We start from the raw sequence: 23,692 nt of genomic DNA on the forward strand, positions 1-23,692 counted from the left end.
TGTATGTATAAAATGAAGTGATAATTTGCCAATATGAAAATGCTTAAATATTAAAATGTTTAATTGTTTCTGCATAAATAATGTGCTTTTAGCACAACATATAACTTTTAGAAAAGTATCAGATGATATACATTTTCAGTTAAATTATTTACCTTCATTCTTTTAAAAAACTGGTTGTTTGCAATATATAGAAGTGTTTAAGTTTAAGGAAAGGAAAAGAGGTAATCTTAAATTACATCTAATTAAACTGAGGCAAACTTAAAGTGATTTGTCTGAGTAACTCTGCAGCAGAACTGTAATTATAACCCATTCCTTGAAAATGTGGCCTCTCCTTGGCCCACTGTACTTTTCACTGAGCCTTGGAAGCTTAGGAAATGTGAAGACAATTATTTATTTAGTTGGAAATATGAATATAATTTTGGAGAAAAAGAGTAGATTCATAACTTCAATATATTTTGCCATCCAATGTCTTAAATCCTTTATAAGTCCTGAGCTGTTAGTTTGTGGTTAAATAAAACATAATTATCTGATAAATCTTTCTATTGTGGTCTGATTTTTCCTGTAGCAAATCCAACAACCTGAACCTAACTAGCACATTTTCTGGCTTTCTCTCACTTGAAAGAAATTACAAGAAATTGGGCCAGGCCTCTGTCCTGGGGCAGGGTTCTGGAGAGCTGGAGTTTTAGTTGGCTAGATAAGGAGAGCAAAGATCCCTTCTTTGGCAGTTCTACAGGTTCAAAGCCACAAGACAAGATGCTGATTTTCTTAAAGCCAAAAAAGTGCTTTTCTGTCCTCACGTCTGTCTTATCTGACAGCCATCTGCCCATTATAGTGCAGTTACAGGTGTCTGGTGTCTGGCAGGGACAGGCAGACACTGCAGAGAGCTAGTGCCCAGGGTGGGGTTCCGTGCCCAGGGTGGGGTTCCATGCCCACCTGTAATTCAGTCTCACCAAGGAGTCGTCTACCTTCATGCCTTGATATGGAGCAAAGGCAGAAAAAGACAATACACAATGAAACATCAATCTTCAAACTCATACAGAAATGGGACTGACAAATGGGAAGGGGTGGACTGGGGAACTGCTGCCAACTGTCTGAGCAACTGGGAGATCAAAGTGGAAATGCACTTTGAAAGCACGATCACCGCTGTGAGGAGAGTTGGACCCTGACCAGTGTTTCTCTAATTCTAAAGAGAAACAGGTTGGAGAAGAGGCCTCCTGTATGAAAGAGAAGTTTGCCTTTCCAGTGGAGAGAGGACGAGCCCTCTTCCTCGGCAGACACCAGTCGGCAAGGACTGGACAGGGACCCGGTCCTGGGTCAGGGACAGAATTGTGCGGCATCAGCGCTGCAGGCCTCAGGTGGACCCTAAAGTGCCTGAACAGTGAGATGAGCAAAGTGAGTCATAAATACCTGGTAGCATTGGGGATGGAAGAGCCCTCGTCTCGGAGCACATACTCATTTTGTTTACTTTTTAACTTTGATTGCCGGTAGCTTAATTTCTTCCCTGAATATTTGTACATTTTCAGAGACTGGCTGGCCTATTATTCTAGGTTGTAAAGTAAAGATCAACAGTTTGTGAGTTCTTTGTCCTTCCACAGATTTGACACATAGCTTTAGGTAAGTTGATAAATTTCTGTAGTATCAAGTAATGAAATCAACAGTTAAACCTATTGGAAAATAAAAAGTGACAGAAAGCCCGGAGTCTTTCTGGCTTACATTCTCTAAAGCGGGGTGACCTTCTTTCTGCTTAATCCAGTAAGAATCAGTACGTAACGCACTGAGGTCCTAACACTCGTTCCTTCTTCGTGACAAGTACACACTGCAGGGCACAGCGTCTCGCACTGTAAAGGGCTGTTTACGTTGGAGCTAGAATTCTCTCTGGGAAATATAAAGCAGTTTCAGCTAACTTTCCCTCCATTGTACCCAAACTCATTGTAACCTTTGGTTTTGTGACGAAGCCCTGTCTGGATACCAGCTTACAGAGGCTGTGCTTTCTCATAAACTCTTTCCACAAGAGCCATCGTAAACAGTTTCACTGAAGTAATTGCCTGGCTATATTTGCTAAAAATATTTGTGCAGCTTAGTTTTTACATTAAGCGCCAGATGACAGCAATCTGAACAGCTCGCTCACATTCTGGGATTTCGCTCCTGTGTAAGGTTCCGCGCTCTGCCGGGCCTTTCGCTGGAGGAGTGGGGAGCCGGGCGAGGTGGGTGGGGCGGTCCTGTCCGTCTGTCTCAGAGAACTCCGCTGGGAGCCACTTCGACAGACTAGCGCTTCTGTCTTTCCTTCAAGCTATCCGTGCGTACCCTTTGCATACTGAAATATTTGTTTCATTCTCTTTAACTGTAATCAATACAATTTACCTTTTGCAATTCTAAGGAATTGCAATAAATAAATTAATATTTGCAGACATTAGAAATGTAAGTTTCTGGAATTGTAGAGGTAGTTATTTTGTAAAAAGTAGACAAAGCCCACAGATCTTAAGAGTCAAAATGGTTTTCATTTTCACTGCTTTAAAAACTTGTTAAAAGGATGGATCATAATCTACTTAGTTTCCAAAGTATAATCATGATTATTACGTTCCTTATTCTATGTCTAATCAATGTGGAACACCCCAAGAGCAATGCAAACTACTGTACTTTAGAACCTTCTGCCACCTTCCACTTGGTATTAAACTGCTGTACTGACTGCATAAAATGTACAGATTCAAAGATCTTCTGCAGCCTTCACCGAATTGTTTAGATCTTTGGTTCTGCGTCCTACTATTTAAGATAAGCAGCTTCTACTGGGTAATTTCTGAAGTCCCTTCAGGTGTACAGGGCCGCCAGTCTCGCCCTCTCTGGGGTTTGCATTGATGCTGTTGGTGGGCGTGGTGTTTGTTCCTCTCTTCCCTCATCCTTTGTGTCTTTTCTGCCTCCTCCTATTCCCATTAATACTGCTCATTTAATATATTTATGAGTAGTTACTTTAATTTTTTTTTTTTTTTTTTGCTGTTCTGCTGATTGAACCAGGGCCTTTACAATGAGCTACATTCCCAACCACTTTCCATTTTTGTTTTCCTTTGTAATTTTGAGAAAAGGTCTTTCTAAGTTGCCAAGTTATCCAGGTTGGGCTCCAATCTGGAATCCCCCTGCCTCAGCCTCCCAAAGTGCTGAGGTTACAAGCATGTGCCACCACATCCGATTACATGGTACCGCTAACAATGATATGGAATATTATCTCCATGCTTTGAAGATGGTAATTTACAATAAATCTTTTAAAATATTGTTTCTAATGTTTTAAAAAAATCTTTGCTAGCATCCACTGAACCGTGATTTACACATTCCTGGCATTTTAGTGACGACCCCCACTCAGCCTCGGTCCATGGAGCCCTGACCGCAGGACGCTGAAGCACAGTGCTGGTCCTTGTCCACTTTCGAGGAACCTGCTTCCCACCACCTCTCCAGCCCATGGCGAGCATGGCGCACGGGGCACCTCGTCCCTGGAGACGGCCCCTTTCAGGACCCAGCTGGAGCACCCTCCACAGGCTGTGGGGGCCTCCCTGAGACTGGCTGGGGGCTCCCGACAGCCTCATCTCTCTCTCCTTCACTGAAGTCCTAGACCTCTCCTAGGTTTCCTCTGTTCCCTCCCGTGTTCTCCCGGGCAGGGAATTCTCTGCCAACGTCCTTGCTCGTTTACTCTTACGGCGTCTGTTTCTCAGCACCCCAGACCAACAAAGGTGCCCAGACTAGAACCAATCAGACAGCCCAGTATTTAAAACCTAAAATATAGAAGCTAAAGCACCATGAAAGGACAATCACAAATAGTGAAAGATCTTAGAATGTTCATAATTCAAAACGAACCGTGGCCTGCTGAGCAGGAATGCAGCACTGAGATCATTCCGCCTGCAAGTCTTAACTGTCCTCAGCAACGCACCGTGTGCAAACCGTCTCACTCAGCCCTCGCACCAGCACCTTTTCGACAAATAAGGAAACTCCACATAGGGAGGCTGACACCGAAGATTTACAGCCACGGAATCAGCTATGGAATTACTGCAATTCCTACTGCAATATGGAATAGGTTTGAAACTAAGCTGCAAACCTATTTTCCATCATTTATTCCACACTACATTTGATATGGTGCCGGACTGCGAGATTCAGGGCACAAAATATAACAGCTGCAGCATTTTTCATACTCTGTGACTATTTCATAGCTACCTAAAAGACATCTCGAGTTGAGGAGTGTAGCTAGGTCAAGGAACATGTATTCCCAGGGGCCCCGCCCTCTTCTCACTGTCTGCTTACATTCCACACTCACAGCTTACAGGAGGAGGGAGTGGTTTCCCTCGCATTTTCAGTCGGTGGTTGGCCAGTTCCAAGGCAGACACAGCATGGCGGAACCGCTCGTGGAGGACAGCCGCTCACAGCAAGGTGGGAAGGAAGAGAGAGAAGGGAGGGTCCAGGGCGGATGCAGTACGGACCTTCCCCCAGTGACCCGTCTCTCTGACCAGAATTCCCGCCCAACAGCACACTCAGATGCCGCACTCCACGGAGGATGAGCCTGCTGACAGACACAGCACCTCAGGATGCAACCACCTTCCACCAGCCCCACCTGTGAACACATGCAGCTGGGGGTTGGGGCTTCCAGATCTAAGCACAACAATGGCGGATTTTCTGAAACACACAATCAGCGCTTGTCAAGCTTGCAAATGGCAGCATGGGGCTGCTGATGCACAGTGACCAAGCATGCGACATGAGAAGTGAGCTTGGAGGAATACAGAACAGCAGCGAGATGAAGTAGAGCAGAGCAAACATGTGGCCCTGATTTTAAGTTCAGAAGATAATTTTGTAAGTGCAGGATAAAGCTGCTCCAAGACGAGACCACTTTCTTCTGGACGTAATGCATGGGTTGGGCTTCTGGGACGATGAGAGTTCACGCAAAGGCCCCAGATTTCACTGACCACAGGCTCAGAGGAGCCAGCAGTGTCACTCTGATGCTAAAAAGGAAATCTACTTCTGGGCTGCGGTCACTTACATCTGGCAATATCAAAGACAGCGAATCACAGCGATCGGGAGTATGTGCCCGGGATCTGGGCTCTGACTGTCAGAGGAGCTTCCAGAAATGCCCGCACGCTGGAGCACATGCTGAAACAGTATCCTGACAGAAGGTCTATGCACCACACATTCAGCAAACATTTCGGGCCAAACTGAGAGCCAGAATCGTGCTTGCGGAAGGCAACAAGAAAGCAATGGTTGGAGTCCAGAAGTTTAAAGCCCAGAGCAGGTGACCTGAGTACTAAGCAGACACGGGACGACCTGGGGAACCATGCAAGGCCCCTCCAGATACTGGAGGACTGTGGCAATGTGAAGCTGTCAGTGTGGGTTTGGTGTTTCCTCCAAAGGGTTGTGTGCTGAGATCTTCCCCACGGGGAGATATTGAGAGCATGGAAACTCAGTTCAGCTGCTGTTCTGAGAGACGGCTTTGAGAAGGGGATTGGATAAGGTCATCAGGACGGGGCCTTCCTTTTTGAGTACTGGTGACTTTATAAGAGGGAATGACACCCCAAGGGGTGACTCCACACTCTGCCTCTCTCTTACCATGTGACGCCCTGTGCTTGCTTATGACCGTCTCAGGAAGAGACCCTGGCCAAATGCAGGCTCTTGAACCCCTAGAACTGAGCTAAGGGAACCTCTTTTCTTTAGTAGTTGCCCAGATTCAGGAATTTCATTGTAATAATTCAAAATAGGCTGGTATAAATGCACTTGTTAATTTTTCCAAGCCTATTCTACCGTGACTGGTCTTAGAGAAAAGAAGCTGGCTTCTAAATGCCGCACGGGCAGGCTCTGTGTTCCCAAACTTCATCTCTTAATCTAGAGCTCCCAGCCCCCCGATCATGAAGCCATGGTGAGCCCTGCTGAAACCTTAGGCCTGGAGCTCAGCTCCCTTCTCTTCAGAGAAAGAGTGGTACCTAGATTTCCCCTTCCTGCCCTGAGCGCTGGGCTGGCAGGACAGAACTATTGCTGCATCGCAGCCTCAGTGCCGGGGGAAGGCATGAGGTCATCACGGTGGCCCCCCGGAAGCCGCCTTCTGGCTTTGCTGCACGGCTTTGCATCACCTTAGAGTGGGAGGAGCAGCGTTCACCCAAACAGCCTCCTCCGCTGTCTCTGCTGTCTCTCTTCCTCGGGTGCAACCTCGGTAGGTTGTTGGGCTTTTGCCCTCTGGATACCAGGTAGTGAGGAGCAGACAGGGACCCCCATGTGTGTGGAGTGGAATATCCGCCAATGGCATTGTAATCAGTGGGTGAAAGGTGTATCCAACAAGTTTTCCTTGGATGAAAGAATGCTACTACAGAATTAGAGATAAGGGGAAATGCATGGATGTTTCTTGAGGTAAGAATCTCTCATCCACAGGAGTCCTCAAGGAGATGCAAGGATAGCATCTCGGAAGTCTGTTATTCTGCTCATTTCCACACGGACCAGTTACTGTCTTGGATGTGAAAGGATCCACTAATGTCTGGGTCCACTTCCACCTTGGTCACGTGGAGATCTTCGTTCAGACCGGGCAACGCAAGCCATTGGCTCCTGACTGCAGAGAGCTAGTCCACAGGTCTTCTTAAGCACATTTCCTCTCTTATTTCTACTTCAGTTTTTAGAAATAATGCTTTAAATGTCTATTGTTTTCACTTTTTGGGGTTTTGCCCCTTTAGGTTTTAGAGAACAAACCAAGTTTAATAAAGGTTAAGTTTTATCACACACAAGGATTTTTCTTGAAATTGTGACTAAAATTTATTATATTTTCCTTGTAGGATATTTATTAGCACAGGAAACATTTGAAAATGTGTAAAATTCAGGGTCTTGAAGAACTCCTAACAAGGGACTCTTACTTTTACTACCCTGAACAATAATTTTTGCTAGAAATATTGGACATTGTAACTGAACTTTGCATTTGTAAGATACACCCTACCTAGTTTGGTGTCAGAACTGCTTTATGAGTGTTCATTTATGATAGTAGTAATCAGCTTCATTTCTTATTTCTTATACCATAATACACAGAGCAATATAGTTAAGACATAATATCTAAATCTTAAAATATTCATGACTAAGGAACGTCTCTGCCCATATGTGAAAAAATATTACTATTTCTAGAAAAGAAAAATTATTATTCTCATGATATAAACAAGTAATCAAATCTTTGCAAAAAATAAGTAGAGAAAATTAAATCATAACATTGTTTCTCTCAGAAAGTTCCCATTTATTTTTTCTTTTAATGAATTTTGTTTGTATTTAACAAGCATTTTAGCAATGAATAAAGGATAACAGTTATCTAGTATGTACTATAATCTCATCTTTTTATTTTTACAGCAATTTTCACATAATTTTATTTATTCATGTAAGTTATTATAAACATTAGGCATTATAATTAGTTTATGGAAGGAATATGCCTATGTACCTAGGGCTGCTCTTAAAATATAGCAGACACTTGGCAATGTCATGTCTTGAATAATGTTCATCTTTACATAAACTCTAAACACTCGATGGAAATAGAAATGTTCCACACAGGATACAGGAGAAATTGAGATATAGTGTATGTTTGTAAAAATGAATGAACAAATGAATAAAAAATATAGAAAGGACTGTCAATTTAGGAATAAAAGGCAGTGCTTGGCTAGCTTATTTTATTTTGGTTTATTTTGAATACTTTTACAGGAGTTTTAAGCAACTGAGGACTCTTACATCATATTTAATCTCTTAGATTAGAAATAAAATTATCATATTCTATACCCATAATAACTCATCAAATTAAGACCAATTAATAATCAAAGATTTGCGTATGTCCATTGGACTAACACATAGGCTTTCTTTCACAAAACTCTGATGGTGGAGAGCCTGATTGCCAATGTTAGTTCAGCTTGAAACGCGGCCTTAAATATACACACAGCTGCAGGCATATGGCACCCAGGAAACACCTTAGAGTTTCAAAATGTCTCTCGATCTTTAACATTTGTCTTACAATATCCATTTGATCATTTGATAGTAGCCAACTTACATTTTTTTCAAAGCAAATGGAAAAGATTTGTTCCATCTTTTCCAAACTTCACTTTTATAATCACAACACTTTTATTTCTTCTTATACGGCTACCTCGCCAGTTAGTAATACAGTAATACCTTGGATCACAAACGCTTTCGTTTGCAAACAGTTCAGTTCAGAATCTTAAAGCATTTGGCAAAATTTTGCTTCTGTTTGCAAACTCCACACAGGCTGGCAAACACAACCACAACTATCTTCCCTACACAGACACAAGTGCAGCCATCCTCCCCAGAATAATGGAACAAATTAAGTTCATAAACTGAGGTAGCCCTGTGATTGATTAATTATGGCAACTTGTTATGAAAACCAAATAAATCTGGCATCATCAGGTTCCCAGATAAGCACAACATCACCTTGCCAAGCAAGGTCACACATCTGTCAGCACTGCTTGGATCTGCAGATACGGATGCAAGCTTAGGCATATAGAACTATAAGTAGTTCACACAGAAAATGTTAATTAAATTTTTTCATGTAGTACTTTGCCTCAAGTTAATATGATGAAGACATGGAAAAAGGCCAATTTCTAGTGGAAATTCAGAATCTATTATTTCTGTGCCTGCTAAAAGTTATAATTGCTATTCTTTGCTCTGCTTCCAAGTCTAGTTAGTAATTGGGCTAAGATTGATGGTAAATAAATGCAGTTGTGAAAAACTTGGGAACTTTCTAAATGCTAAATCCTTGTGTTCTTTCATGAAATGACTTGAGTTGGAAGTACTCAGACAAAAGGTTCATCCAGAATGTTTCAATGAGTCTTAAGGAAAATAGACAACTTTGGAAGACTGTGCCAGTTTTATGCCTGGTTTTGGAAGATTTTTCATGAAAATGATATATCGTAGACAGGGTAGAGGCAGTTTTTATTCCATAATGGGCTGTTGGTAAAGCTTGTTTTTCCTTGAATGATATTCACCTATAAATTTCAGTGCTTGTTTGTTTTAAAAAATATTGTTCTAATGTTTAAAAAGATTCATATATTTCTCATGATGGAGACTCTATAGATATATAAATATCCACTGAGTTTCATTTTTTAAATATTTCATAAACATTTCATTTGAGAGCTCTAGATAAATATGGAGCAGACTTCTAGAGGAAAGTGAAGGATAAAATAGCACACATCTCCCCCTTGGTCGCTGGCAATGTCAAGGAGTATGCCATGTCCGGTTAGCAAAAAGAAATAGTGGTTAGCTGGACGGTATTCAGCATTTTGTTTCATTTAGACCATAACATGATTACATTTGGCTTCATATCATTTAATTCCACAAGTATCCTGCCTTTGTGATAAAAATGAAACTCATGCTGAAGTACCAATATTGACTAATTTAATTCCAATCAATTAGGCTACCAGATCAACTCAGAGACCCTCAAATATTACAAATACATAAATCATCATCACAAGTATGATAGGTATGAAAGAACTCTCGAACCCTGTGAATCACTTACAATGAACTGTATTTAGTAATAGATTTCCTATGTGGAAAGTGTTCTTGTCTTAGCAAATTTAAACTAGATATTTTTAAACTTTATAAGATAGTATAACTACATCTTATTTTAAATCCTTGAAAAGGAAAATGATTAATGTGTTCCGAAATAAAATTGCATGTTGTTACATATTTTGATGGCAAAAAAAGCATTTCAGTATTTTGGAGCAACGCAAAACGTCATAGACGTATTGCCTCAACCACTGTAACTATTTATATGCCTCATTCCTCTTTTACATTTACTCCAGCTGTGACTCCTCACTGGTTCTTTGTTTTTGTTCAACCTTTCCATTTCCAAGAAATATGCAAATAGAACTGCTTCAAAAGCTAGAAGCTGACACATGCACAATGCTTAACATGGGCACACACACTGCCCCTTTCTCTAATGGGAACACCCTGTGGCTGGGAACACCCTGCGGCTGAGGCCACATTCGCAGCCTCGCCATTTTGCTCAAGTTCCATTTTTCCAAAGAACCTTGGACAGTAACCTAAGTAATGCAGTTTACAAATGCTCCTTCCATTGGTTCTAATGGGAGTACTTTAATCAATACCTTTAAAGCATACTCATTCCATAAAGACTTTTTAAAATAGAAATTTCCTTTTTATGCTGAGATCTTTCTATGTACCCTTGTCTTTAAGACTGCTAATTGGGCTTCCTTCTACCTCTGCTAAATTGTCCAGCAGAGATTCTGAACAGTGGAGTGTTGGTGACTGGCCATCTGTCCAGCCTTACTTCAAAGAGCAAAGTCAAGCCAGAATCTCCCAGTAAGGACGGGCCTTTAAACACTGGGTGTATCAAGTGCACATTCTGAGTGTAATACGCAAGATGTAGGACTGAGCTCAACATACAGAGCATAAGTGTCACATTCCTTGGGGATGTGATCGAGCAGTTCTGGAATGACAAAAAGAACAACTTTTGCCTGATTGGTAGAAATTATAGGCATCTGTGCTCTGGTTTTGTAAATTGTGAATATGGAGTGCAGAATAGATTATAGAGTCAGAGACGTGATAGGCTCTTCAGACTTTTTGGAAAACACTCAAATGCTACCAAAATTTTATAAGCCTATGATTTCTGTGATGCACATTAACATACATAGGTAAATAATATCCTAGCTAGAAGTTTGATATGTCAGTATTTGTCAATAAAACACCAAATATAACAATATATGTACAATAAATAGCATAATACTGCCATTAAAAAATTCATTTATTTATCTAAGACGGAAACATTTCTGAGATACTCTAAGTGAAAGATGCTCAAGAAATCATATATAAAATTAGCTCCTGTTTGTTAGCTAAACATGTACTTAGAAAGGGAATGAAATCCAAAAAGATATGCAAAGTTGTTAACATTAGGTACTTTTAGTGTCTTTAAGTTATTAGAATGGAAAGGTTTCAATTTTTTACATTATACATATTTTATTTAACAGTCATATATTTCTTGCAAAAATTAATTTTAGCAAGAAATCAACTTTTACAAATGTTTATAATCCACTAAAATCTTAAAAGCCACTAAAAGTTGTTAAATATTAAAGATAAGAAACTTCCATGTGAAACTATTAATAAATCTCATTACTCCATCTTCAGATGCAACATATTTTTTAATTATTGAAATTGGTGTTATTCAGACATTCATTCTGTTTCCTCTTCTTGTTTTTTTACCTTGAAGTTACACTTTCCTAAGGGTTGAAAAGTTTTATGACTGCTGCTGGTCATAAGTCAAAGTTTTCCTGGGCAGTTGGTGGTACAGCTTTATGAAATAACACTCTCCCTCTCTCTCTCTCTCTCTCTCTCTCTCTTCCTCTCTGTCTCTCATCTTCTCTCTAAGTTTGTTTCCCTAACATGTTTCTCTCCCTCTGGTTTTCACAGAAGCACATACAGATATGAACATACCTGACTTCCCCTAAAGGCAGATGCCTCCTGCCAAGGGGCCAGTGGAAAAGAATCCTGGCCGTCCCCTGGGCTGGCCTCAGCTCCTCCCTGCAGTCACATCAGGTTTGACTCCAACCTGAAGTCTAAACTTCTTATTTCTCATGAATTTCTTCTCTAAACACCTGGCCTTTCTTCCTTCTCTGTGATCTAAACTGGGGACTCCCAAATTCATCTAAATTATCAAACGTTAAACATCAAAAGGAAAACTGCTGAGTTCTTGATCAGATTCCCCAAGGAACAGATCATTGTCACCAATGCAAATTTTTTAATCCTCTTACAACTTTACAAGTCTGAATTTGAAGATCATTGCCTTTAGCTATATGCAAAGAATCCCATTAAAACTCCTTCTGTAGCTCGGATTAATAGAAGCCTTCTTATTCATACGTGTTTCAGTTAAGATGATTTAAGTACAGGTGACAGAAACCTGCTCTGGATGCATGCAAAAAGGAACTTCAGATAGCTTTAAACTTAAGAAGCAATGAGCACTACCTATATTAGGATAATTTCCAAATGCTAATGAGAAACAGAGAGGGAGAACTTGCTTTTTATGTGAATACCTAATATGATGTGTCCCCTCTCTCAAATTCACTCTAAAATTTTATGCAATCCTTATAATACACCAGTATAATTTCTCTTTTAAGAAGATTAGTGGATTATAAATTTAGAAGCTCACACTACTAGACAGTAAGTAAATTATGAACGCAGAGGATTTAAGAAGTTATCTTTTTGTGCACAATGGCAGTATAGTAACTACTGCCCTTGAGCTACTTCCGGCATGTGCGGATGGCATGGGGCAGGGGACCCCAGTGCTGGTCACCATGGGCATATTCACAATGGCAACTTCATGCCTTGAGGGATGGCAAAGTCCTCAATGCAGAGCTGGGCGCTGATCTCGGCCCCATTCCTAGTATTTATTACACAGAGAAGGAGATATCCATTGCATAGAGAAGCTTATTCGTAGCACCTCAAACTTGAAACAAGCCAGGTGCTCATCAACAGGAAAGCTGATAAGACAATCATAGTGTATTTGTGCGTCCAACTCATACTGAGAGAAGCAGAACAAAATGAAAACTTACTGATAAATTAATGGATTTTAAAAACCTAATGTTGAACAAAGGAACCAAACACAACAGGAGATATACTGTGCAATTCCATTTATATGATACAAAATAGTAATGTGTAGGGACAGCTGCCAGGTAACAGTTGCCAAGCAGAGCTGGGAGGTAGAGGGGTTTCCCAGAGGGGGCACGAAGGACCTTGCAATGATGAGGAGTTTCCATACCTTGATTTTGGTGGTGGTTACACAGATATCTATACAATTGTCAAAAGTGATCAATCTGTGCAATTTTGATTGGTGCCTTTTATTGTACATAAACTAGAAACCAACAACAATGCACAGCACAAAACATTAGAAAAGGACAGTGAAAGAGAAACTTAAAATGAAATGAATGTCCATTAGAACTTATTCTTCGCATAGATAGTAAAACACATCCTGGTTTCTACCTACGCTCTCTTAGCCTTGCTTCTCCTTGTCACTACACAGGATGTGACAGGGGACATTATCCAGTTCATGTGCTCCACCCCTACTGTCCTCTCTTGGAACTCTAGAATTTATCATTCTTCTGGTGTCAAGAGAAGTTTCTATCATGAGGAGGCTGCCTCAGATAACAATTAAGTGAACATTATTAAGTATCATAAAATCTTCAAGTTACACAGAAACAAAAAGCCAGCATTTTAAGACTTTAGTTGTAACCTTCAGAGCTATGATCTCTGTTCCACACAACTCCCCAACATGTGCACACGTAACTCATCTCCTCTTCCTGCCTCTAGGCAGATCCCTGAATGCTGGCTCCTGGAGCTGGACCAGGAATATGATGATTTTATAGTACCATTAGGTCTGAGTTAAATATTAGCATTGAATGAGCATTTCATTGTTCTATTCAGCCAAGTGCTCCTGAGTGTAAGATCCATGAATCTTATGGGAATCTTCTCATTTTAGTGTGAAGTGGGCCCATTAGGAACAAAGGTGTGAGATATAAAAAGCTGAACACAAGAGAGTACTGGCATATCAGGTTAATAACATCCCTTAGATATTGTGGGCTGATCAGGTCCACAGTCTCCCAAATGAGTGTACAGCAAAGGCTTAGTAAAAGAGGCAAATGGAATGATTTCAGGGTTCCAAGAGGAGCAAAGCCCTCTCACAGAATTTGAGATTCTCTCAGGGCTAAGACCAAGACCTTCTCTGGGTGGCCATATTTATTTAGTTCCCAGAAGAAGACAGGGGAGTACTCAAGAAAGGCGGAACCACTCAAGGACTTCTCCAAGTAAGGTATTAAATTAATTCACCAAGGAATGAGATGCTTGAGGTCACTTACTTTATCCCGTTGAAATTGGAGGCAGTGTTCTTAGCTGTGACCTTGTCTTGCCCTTTGAGGCTTCACAGCTTCACCCACCATTACAGGCCTCAGTAGGGACCAGTGACTCACAGAGGTTCATTTACTATGAGTCCACTGCCCTTCTCCAGACAAGGAGCCTAGGCCTTAGACAGACTCACAAGTTAAACAAGTAAAGCCAATTGGTTAATTTCAATCCTGCTCAGAGCTGTTTTGTAGTGGTCTCCATCACTGGCAGAGTCCTGAAAGACAGGGAAATCAAACACAATTTCAGAATAGTCATTGTTATTGTTTAAATGTGTTCTCCATAATACGTATGTTTGCAAGTGTTATTTCCAGGTGAGAAAGTTTGGGAGGGGCTTGTGTCACGGAGCCTCTCCCATCATCAGTGCCTAAATGCTGCTATGCAAAGGGCTGTGGAATTTTGTTCCCTCTCTTCTGCTCTGGTGTTCTGTGAGGAAAGCATTTGTCCGGTTAAGATGATGTGCCACCCCTGTGTCATCTTGGAAATCGGAACCAGGCTCTCACTGTAATCTGGTGCCAGGGTCTTGATCTTAGACTTCCTAGCAGTCTGCAAAAAATCATTTTATTATAATAACACAAGAGAAAGACACTTCCTTCATGGTGCATTTCTCTGACTGATAGAAGGAATCCAGTGCCAGCAATCACTCACCTTTTTATTGTCCAGTCTTCGCACTCTGGAACTACACTTGAGGGTAAGGATCTGTTTTTGCCAACTGAAAACTGGTTTCTCACCCACAATGAAAACCAAATCTTGTGATAAATTGGAGTCCAACTTTCTGGGCACATATATGTACAGCGTCTGCTCCTCCCACTTGGAACACTGCTCAAGAACTTCTGTCAGAAACAATAAACTATCTAGAGTTAAGGATTGATCAATATGTATAAAGGAGATCTCCCTGTTGCTTTATGAAGAGTCTTTTCTACATCAGAGGCTTTTTAAACAATTAAGGATTTAAATTAAATATGACTATCATTGTCCCCTGGGGCCATTTAGAAAGGTTTGTACGTATTTCTCCCAAACCATGCTGTCCTCGCTGTTTCATTCTTGCCCCCCTCATCAGCAGTCATCGCATTAAAATATTAATCTTTCTACAGAAAGTAGTATAAATCCTGACTTCAGGACTTTCTTTTCCAGGTAATATTGCATAGGCACCAGAGGAGAATATATGGTAATATACTGTACTATGTGAAATGATATAGTTCTGAGCAGTACGCCTTGAAATGGGAACATGCAAATATTGTAAACAGGTGATCTCAGAGTGCTAACCGAAGAAAGAAGGATGGAATATGGCTCTTTAGGGAATGAATAAGATTTTATAAAAAAAAAAAATAATGGTGGGATGATACAGGAAGAGTATAACCAAAAACCATGGTACTATGTGGGATACATTGTAAAAACTAAGTGGATTTACCATTTGAGACACTAGGAGCTACATTTCCACATAGACAGACTTCATTTTCTCTGTAGCGGCTAGTCACCAGTTAGATTTGATTAGGAGAGTGATCATTTTGATAATGCCATACAGAAAGGGTTACAAAGATACTAGATTTAGAAGGAAGAAAAGAGAAGGAATTTAGATACCAGAAGTGGAAAAGGACATATAACACATGAAAAAATATTGTGATTATAGAATCAGCGGAATTTCACAATGTGTTAGCCCAAGATCTGGAGAAAAACTAATAGAGTAATCCTGCCCCTTATGCACTCTCCTTTCATCGGAACACAGGGCCCTGAAGTGTAGCACAGGGATACGATATCTGTCAGAACCCCAACAAAGCTGCAAGCATCTTCAGGTCTGCTCAGCCCCAGGGAGGGAGAAGTACACGTGCCTCGTGGAAAGGGTCTCGCTGAGTACGGGGAAGGCCGGGCCTCCTCCGGGGTCAGCCTCTGTCTGAGGTGAGGTGCTAATGGAATATCCATTTGTCTTTCTCCAGAATCACCAGCCCCCACCTGGCGCGGTGCAGTCTGCTTCCTAGTCTTGGTCCTGCTACCTGTTTGTCACTAGCCTGGCAGTGCCTCCTTCCCACACTGTTTCAGTTTGCTTGTGAACTGTTCATGTGGGTATAGCTCACAGTGTACCCATGTTCTGCCATCCAGAGCCTTCGATGCCAACCCCACATAGTCTCGGGCCAGGATGCCCTGGTTCTCCACACTGACTACCTAGCACCACAGGGTTCCCCTGAATTCTTGACTCCTCTGTCACTACCTCACTAAGAGGCACCTCCCGCCCCGATGCTGGTCCACAGACCTGCAGGGCTTGGCACTTGGATTCCCTTAGCTTAACTGAGTCCTGCCCTGGCACCCCATCGTGCCGCCCTCTGAGAGAAAGTGTATGGCATCGGCATCAGCGATGGCCTTGAACCAGGAGGGAGGCTGTAGGGAGGGTTACAGGGGTTTCTCAGTCGGTTTTGCTGTTAGTCATCTGATATTAAGGCTTCATAAATAGCTGTGTGATTATGCAGAAGCTACGCTTGTCCGTTCGCAGTCTTCCTGTGTGAAGCTCTGGAACAACTCTGCCTGAACGCCAGTGTGGGCAGATCAGCGTAAGGTCCAAGCATCCTTCACACCCACCCTCTGTGTCCAAGAGTTCTGCACCCGGGGATCCAGCCAGTCACATGTAGGAAATGTTCTCAAGCCTTCTCTATCTGCTCTGGACACGAGCAAACTTTGCTTTGAACATTATTTCTGAAAGGGTGCAGTGTAACACCCGTGTCTGTATCCAACAGTGTACTTGGTAATCTAGGGGTGTCAGAGTAGATGCAGAATGCACAGAGGTGCTCTGCAAACACTGATTTTATAAGGGACTTGGACGTTTGTGTGTTTTGTGATCCAGGGAATCCTGAAAGTCACCCATGGGAAAGCTGTGTTACACAGGGTTCAGCCTGCTTTCGTGGCTTTTGAAATATGAATCAGCTGGTATTTCACTAACCTTTCTCAGTTTGTTTTTTCAGAAGTTAAAATTGACTGGAATGAATTGACTAAGTTCTAAACTTCAAAGTGCTTTTATATAATGGTTTCAAATCGTAGTCTAAGCATTTCAATTGTCCAGATCTCCATTAGCAAAGGAGAGATTAGGCAAGGTGGACTGTAAGGACCCTGATTGCTTTAGAACACAATAACTACATCACTGATGTTCGCTTAATAGAGGGGCACTGCCTTAGTTCCCTCTCTGACCTCCTTCCCAGCCAGTCTTCCCCAGTCAGAAAAAATTAGAGAAATTTTAGACTTGTTTAAAAGTATGTTAGGCTTTTAAAATTTAAAATGTTAGATTTTTACGTGCATACTATCTACTGATTAAACTAGTATTTAGCAATACTATAATTCAAAAAGTAAATTCTTACCTTTATCAAGGTAGAAAGCTTGTATAATTTCCTCTTCTCCTAGGTCATCGTATTTTACAATGATAATTAACATACTTTATAAAAGGGCAGCTCTGCTCCACGCCACAAATCCCATCATAGTCCATTTTCAAATCTATAAACCAATTTAGAAGAAATATGTTTTGTGTAACTTTTTTAAAGTAAAAATAATATCTTATCATGTCCAGTTATTTCAAGAATGCTTACCTCCTGCAGTGCAAAAACCTAGTAACAATTTCCTTTTGCTTGGGGCTGTATGGGGACTCCTTATGTGCTAAAGCTTTGTTTAAAATGCAGCCTCCAGTACAGATCCCATATCCTGCATGCTGCGGTCCATTAACTCAAAGCCACATCATACTCAGAGAGGAAGGACGTTTTCAATTAGCTGATAGATTTTAGATAACTGTCCCAAATGGGATTTGCCCTTCAGGATAATTGCATACTTCCAGTGTCTGTATTTTGATCCATGCCTTAGTGAAAGTTCCCTTCTCAACACCCTTTGCCCTTTCTTCTGTACAGCACCGGCAGCCCTTCCCATACACCCTCCCTGCATTCGTTCCACCGCAGATGCTCCCTGAAAGCTTTAGTGGCACCTAGATTAGGCCTGGCAGAAACCAGGAGCGACTTCACGGTTTTCCCTAGCGTATTCTCTGGGGCAGAGTTCAAAGGAAGCAAATTGAAAATGAAAAATGATTTAACGTTACAAGGACAAAGGCTGAAAATATCTGAAAATGCCATAATTTAAAAATACAATAACCCATGTTTACTTGTAATGACTAGGGAATGCTATGGTTTGCTTAATTGAAAATTGTGAGTAATTCCAGGATACATATGCCATACATGGATTACTGATTTTCAAAGTGCAATGTGATAAAGTACATTCCACCCTAAAACTTGAATTATCCAAACTTAAAACTGTGATGAATCAGAGGTCCCTCATTTTTTGTGTATTCTTGGCCTGCCAAAACATCCTCCCCGTTTAGCACTGAAGAATGGATTCTTGTGTTTTGCTCATCCCCGAGGGATTCAGTGTATCTTGAAACAAAGAGGAAGGGTTGGTTAGTGGGAAACAACTGCATGTTTTAAAAATATTTCTATATTCCTGCTGCCCTACAGAAGAATGTGTGTGTGGGAGGTCAGGAGCGACCCCAGGCAAGTCCAGAGGGCAGCAAGACAGAGCATGTCGATATCCATCATCCGTGTACAAGCCAGCAGTGCTAGTGCAGAGAGGCATAATTTACTCAGAAAAATGACCCAATTTATCAAAGAGATGCAAAAAGTACAAATTGTACTTACCTATGAAAATATTCTAAAAGCAAATATTCTAAAGCAAATTATAGGAAAAATAAAGAAAATAATAATCATTATGAGATATTATAACACAATTCTCTCAACAATTCAATACTGAAATCAGATAAATTCAACCTGCATGAAGATTTTAATAAAATGATAAGCCGCTTTTGACTTAATTTACATATCTACAGTATAGCCATTCAAAAGTGTATTCACACAACTGTGGTCATAAATGCACATGTAAAAATTTAAAAGTAAACTCATTTTTAAAGCTTTAAATATGATGTGTAGATTTTATCCCTGCTTACTGCTGTGCCTTTAAAATGAGAGTTCTTTTTGGCTGTCTTTTTTGGAGAGACAGTATTAACCACAACCAGCCTTCCTGGAGAATTTGAAGAACTCTTTCATAAGGTTCCAAAAACAACCCCTTGCTACTGAAAGGTAACTGAAAGGCTCTAAGGTTTCCGTAGCCAGAAAACAGGGCAAGGACTTTTCCTAAACAAGAAGAGCTCATGTAAAGGCATCCTGATGAGAAAGGTTTGAGGATTTGGGGACAAAGAGGGGATCACGCCTGCTGGAAGGGTGCAAAGGTGAGCGATGACAACTGAAGCAAACAGGGAACAGGTTCCGAAGGACAACAGGAATTTGAGCACCACAGGAGAGGAAGTAAGAGGTTGAAAGAGAAAGGAGCTCACGAAATTTTCATCTCAGGAAAATGTTCTTCATGGGCAATGAGGGGAACACTGGGAAGACACGACGCTGGTGTTAGAGGGACAAGCGAGGAAATTTTCAAGTCTAGGAAAGAAATTATGAGTATTTTACCTGGACAGTAATGCCCATGTTTAAAATGGTGGTAATGCTGGTAGCCTGAAGACCCCTTCTAAGAGCTGACATACAGGAAGAATACAGGTGTATTTCTAGAGCTCCAGACCAAATGGAGGATTTAATAGGGTGCAGTAGACACACAGTATCAATCCAGGCTGATCTGCCCAGGGCAGTCAGTCTGTGTGGACACCGAGGCAGAAAGTACTAATAGAACCTCCTCAGTTCTCAGAAGGGTGTAGGTGTGATGATAAGCCACATTGTCACCTGGATGTGACTGAAGAAGGAGTCATTTGTAGGTGACTGGGAAAAGCCACGTTAGGTTTGGAAATGCTTATTCTCTGATATTACGGGCTGACACGCTTAGGTTGTACGATTGATTTTAGAGCTGTGGAGATACGAACTTCAGGCAGAAGATTTTAGAGTTTTTGAAGTTTGGAACTTGGGAAAAAAATGTCCAGAGGCAAGGGACAGAGATGATGTCCTTCGGGAAGGGCCCGTACGGAGCAGAAGCCCTGCGCTGCTCCCTGCCCAGCACACGGAAGTTCAGACTCCCGGGCTTTCTCAGCAGCACCCTTCTCCCTGGAGCGGGTCCTTGGAGATGGGTTTTATCACTCTCAGGAGTCTGCCTTCCTCACTGTCTTTTCTATCACCATACACTCTGTGCAAGTTACCTTTATAAAAAAAAAATGGGAGATCATCAGCGATCAAAAGGAAAGGAGAAATAAAAGGAAAGGAGAATACTTCTTACTTTCTGTAAGTGGAATTTGATCAAATAAAAAGAGACCACTGTTTTTATCGTTTCTCAGAAAAATGATTGAAAAATATTCACTGAGATCTGCTCTTGCCAAGAGATTCATTGGCCCTTAAATTCTGAACTGAAGAAACAAATCACTCTGACCCTGCACGGCTTAACTGGGGGTGATGCATTCCCCAGAAGGGCATTTGGCCTTCGGAGAGCTGTGAAGCAGTAGCTAATCTGAGGGGGAGGACAGTTCAGTTCACTCTTCCCAGGGTCCCTCGTTTATCAGTTTGTAACAGAAATCTTGGCTAAGAGGCGTGAAATCATTCTTCATATTTTGAATGGTTTACGGGTCTTACTATTGCAATGGACAACAGAGTCAAACATATGCATCAAAATTACCTCACCTATATTTCTTCTTTAAATTTGCAGTTCATTCAACTGTTCTTTGGGGTTGGTTTTTCACATGGAATTATCCTCTTATCACAGCTGGGAAACGATTTGAAAAAAGAACATCCCTGAATCTAGCACTCTGCCTTCAGACCGAGGAGCTTGGACGGTGCGGCAGACCAAAGAGAAACAGCTGCGTGGCTTCCGTGAAATCCTGAGGTGCCATCTGTCATGTTCTAAGCCAAGAAAGAAGGGCACTGTAATATCCTGCACAGGGTCACTCGAAGTGGTAGGTCTGGCTTCTGTAAAGAAAATAGAAGCTAAGAATGGGCACAAACAGCCCAGGTTTCGTACTGAACTTGGGAAGTTGTCCTCAGACAACTGCCACCTCCTCTCAGTCTCACCTGAGACCGCTTGCCTACAAGTGTCCCTTCATGAGGTGCTGTCATGTGTAGGGCCATGGCGGCAGTATGCCAGAGAGGGGAAGGAAGGAGCTACACAAGCAAACATTTCAGACCAAAGATTTTACACATGATTCTCTTCCCAGAGGGAAGAAATGTGACAAGATGAAGTCACTCTCAGCTTTATGGACAGTTACCACCTTCTTCACATTGGTTTTTCATTTTGTAATTATCCATCTGTCATTTTTACTTTTAAGAAAAGTTTTTCTAAAATTGTCATCCATCAGATTTTGAAAAAGTCACTCACTGTGGGCCCCAGTTTGTACCTCTGTAAAACAACACACTGGACTCATTCACAGGTGGTGATGGATGAAGTCACCAGGGTACCTGGAGATTTACTCATGCAGACATAGAGGGGCCTCTAAAGTGAGAAGGATCAGCAGCAACTACATCACCAGTGTAATGCAACGAAATTCAAAACCTTGCCGTAGAACACAGGCACTTGAGCCCACCGTGGTGTTGCCTGTAATCCCAGCACTTGGGAGGCTGAGACAGGAGGATCACTGTGAGTTCAAGGCCAGCCTGGGCTACATAGTGACTGGAGACTGGCCTGAACTACACAGTGAGATCCTGTCTGAAAACAAAACAAAATAAAATAACAACAAAACATAAAGGCATTTGAATCATCCACTCATTATTTTTGCTTATAAAATTGCTTATTGCTTATAAAGCTTTATGTGAAAAATATTAGCAGACTTAATCCATGTGATTGACATGACATACTAGATGCAGTGTCCATGGTCCTTCTCAACAAGGGAAAATGGCCCTTTGTAAACTCAGACTTCTCCAGTTGCACAGCCGCAGAGGTTGGCTGCACCAACCCTGTCGTTTCTGATAATTTTCTGTGTACTCGTCACTTTCTACGCTGTTATTTCTTGTTTACTCTTTATTGGGGCCCTCTGAATGGTAAGTTTCTTGGAGCTGTGGTTTTCTTTACCATTGCTCATCTCTCGTAGCCGCTGGTTACTCCCCCAGGCATGCCGGAAGAGGGCTGGAAGGAACGACTGGTGTTTGCTGGCTTGTTTGGTTTTTTGTTTGTTTGTTCAAGTGTGAAAACTTTGTTCCTGAGTTTGAAGTGTTTGAAATAACAAGCCCAACAGTTTGTTTTCGGGGCATTCTCTTTGTGACCGTTATTTTGTAAAGAAAATGCCACAGACAGCACTTCATAATCGTTCCGGTAGCTCTGTCGTCATGAAATAAAGACCAGTGCATAACGAAGTAGAATATGATGTTATTTTCTTCTAGTCCAAGCACAATACATCATATTTGGGAACTAATTTGCTAGAAATGTGCAGTTCCACGAGGAAAACACCTGAAATAACATCGCCTTATGGGAGAAAATCAGATAGCCTTTCTCGTTCAGGAACTGATTTTCTGTAAGTCTAGAAAGAAGTTAGGCTGCCGTTACAGATTAAGACGTCAGCCTGATGGAAATGGAAAGAAAAGATTGCAGTGATTCCACTTGCATAAGCAAGGTACTTAATCACATTTTTTTGTCTTCCTGAGACAGGGTTTCACTTTGTAGCCCAGGCTGGCCTGGAATTCATAGCAGTTCGCCTGCCTCAGTCTTCTGAGTGCTGGGGTTACAGGTGTGCACCACCATGCTTGGTCTATATTTAATCAACTTTTGTAATTTTTGGTAATATGATGTTGATTAAAAAATTGGCTGGAAAATATTGAACATTAAAATACTCTGCAGATTTTTTTTACATTTCATAAGTTTGTCAATTAAGTACTGATCTTTTCAACTGTGGCCGAGTCATGGAGCCTAAAGTCGTAATAAATAAAGACTCCTCAGTGCAATTTTGTTCCACAATCTTTATGACTGATGGTGTCTTCTGATACTTCCCCCTTCTGGATTTCCTCAGTCCTGTCTATTGAAAGGGTTAAAGGAATAAGACCCTGAAAAAAGGAAAGCTATTTCCATTCTGTAAAACTTGACTCTGAATTATCAATAGGATAAGGAATTTGAACAGAACAAAACCTGAAAAAGCCATGTTAAATTGATGAATGAATTGAACATAATATCTGTTAGTGATGTCACTCAGAAAACGTCAAGATCTTTGATTCTGGCCTGCAGTCCCTGTATGAACCCTCACTGAGTGACTCATGCATTGCGGTTATACTGAGTGCTGTGCACACATGCGAATGGCCATGCAGAGAGTTGATCCAGTGACTCTGTAATGCTTGAGTCTGTGAATCGTAGCACTTCTGCTGCGTCCTCAGGCATTGTAGCCTCAACAGATTCATGATGAACTCAAGCTTTCTCCTTTCTTGAAATTTACTTCTCCAGTATGTACCAGTTGCCTGTTCAAATGCTTTTCTTACTAACTTAAAGCTTACTGAGGGTGAAACCTATATGATTCTATTTACTTTACCTCTATATGTGCTCAACGCTCCAACAATGTGAAGACAATGAAAATCCAAGTCATGACCTCGTGTGCCTGCCTGACCCTGAAAGCCTGTTCTGACTCTCAGATCTTGAACATGGGGAGCAATTGGACCAGATACCTGGACGGACATGCATCTAGGTGTGGAGCAGCTTAAGTCATCAGAATGCATGAAATCACTCGGTGAGGATTTGTTCAGTGAGAAAACAACAACACTTGATGCCAGTCTCAGACTTCAGCATTTCATTCATTTAAGTCACTGACAGCTATTTGGGTAAATTCCCTCATTAATCAAACTGTATTATTTCCAGGTTTTATTCTATTCGGACCCCGGAACCCCTGGTC

This window comes from Chinchilla lanigera, unplaced genomic scaffold (genome assembly GCF_000276665.1).
Source record: "Chinchilla lanigera isolate Chin_1 unplaced genomic scaffold, ChiLan1.0 scaffold00009, whole genome shotgun sequence".
Lineage (NCBI taxonomy): Eukaryota > Metazoa > Chordata > Mammalia > Rodentia > Chinchillidae > Chinchilla > Chinchilla lanigera.